Here is a 1,396-nt window from a genome sequence, read left to right as displayed (position 1 = left end):
CTAGAGTGCTTGTCAGAAAGATACTTGGAATTTTCTACTAAATGAATCTCTCAGGGATGTAAAAATATATTCTAGTTCACTGTACATCTGTTATTAAAAGCAAAATTCAAATTTATTCATAACCACCTAAAATTGAAGCACCATTATTTAAAACATTAGAAAGTCTATAAAAATTAGTCTTAAACAGAACACATTAGATAAAACTGTACACCAACACCTCTAGTAATAGTGTAACTCTTGTATTTAAAACAGGGGACTAGTTCAGAGTCAATGACTTTATTAGAAAAAGATTAATACTAAAACTTTTCAATGACAGAGACAATCAACTTTGTAACAGAAAGTCAGAGATACTTTATTTTTACTTCTAAATCCAAAGGCTAAGTAGAGCAGAGTTGTAAAAATGAAATCCCACTTAGTCTGATTCACATGAATACTAACGTTTAATCCTGTTTTCAAAGTCCAAGAATGAAAACTTGCAATTAAACACTGAGCAAGCCACATGTTTAAGTAATATTTCTTAAAAAGTCTTAAAGAAAAAAGTATGATACAGGACCTAAGTTTTCAGTGGCATATATACTATTAACACATGTTCTGAAATCTGGTAGGTCACATCAGTCCTGAATTAACTTTTAATAATAATAATAATAATTAAAAAACTAACTGAGCTTTATACTTTTTCTATGCCACTATAGCTTTCTTTCACCTCATTTTTTAAATGTCGATCTTCACTTTATGCCGTTCTCAGTATTCTTCCAAAAATCTTCGAACAGTAGTCCTACAACGCAAAATTTGGGGAAAAATGATAATTAGACAACATGTAAAAGGCCAATTTTTATGAGAAAGTGTTGGCCCAGTCACTAACTGCTAATTAACATGTGTATATGGAATGCTTGTATTCTTTTTAATTATCAAGGCATCAGTGTGGTTCTTAAAGCCATGTGCCTGTGTATGCTTGCCTACGTGTGAATGACACACACAGACACAACCTTATATTGCTTTCCCAAAAGGGGAATGCCACCAACAAATCAACTAATTGGTACTTCCTTTCATTAGGAATATTTTGTCCCACGCCACTAGCCCACAGAATGAAGTTTACAGGTTTTAAGAACACTTACAGTACCTAACTTTTAATAGTTCTTTGAAAACCCAAATTGGTTCTATACAGTGCATCAGTTCTTTGATTTCACAAATTGAAGGTGTCTGTCCTTGCTATTCACACTGCTGCTTTACACGTATCAGCCAGTGAGTGACTTCCTACATACCTGTGGCTGACTGCAAATTCTCCTACACAGTAGGAAATATTAAGCACATACCTCTTATAGACTTGAGAATTGCATTGAGTGTAACAAGGCGAATAATATGAAGTGTTTATTGTATTTAAAATTCTTTAAAGATA

The 1,396-nt window shown here is 32.8% G+C and overlaps 1 protein-coding gene across 6 annotated transcripts in view; it reads right to left on the bottom strand.

Moving 5' to 3' along the window:
- Window positions 1–260: 260 nt before the first annotated feature.
- Window positions 261–1,396, bottom strand: part of LOC116463561 (luc7-like protein 3) — a 33,225-nt gene continuing 32,089 nt past the window's right edge. For 5 of the 6 annotated variants that reach the window (XM_032146717.2, XM_032146718.2, XM_032146721.2 and 2 more), the window contains one exon: window positions 261–1,396. This exon is cut by the window's right edge and continues 831 nt beyond it. The gene's annotated coding sequence lies outside the window, so the exon portion shown is untranslated. The other variant, XM_032146720.2, reaches the window with a different exon arrangement.

The sequence above is a fragment of the Hylobates moloch genome, unplaced genomic scaffold, assembly GCF_009828535.3.
Source record: "Hylobates moloch isolate HMO894 unplaced genomic scaffold, HMol_V3 SCAFFOLD_41, whole genome shotgun sequence".
In the NCBI taxonomy this organism is placed as follows: Eukaryota; Metazoa; Chordata; class Mammalia; order Primates; family Hylobatidae; genus Hylobates; species Hylobates moloch.
Note: the sequence above shows the minus strand (reverse complement) of the source record. Positions and strands in the feature narration are given on the sequence as shown.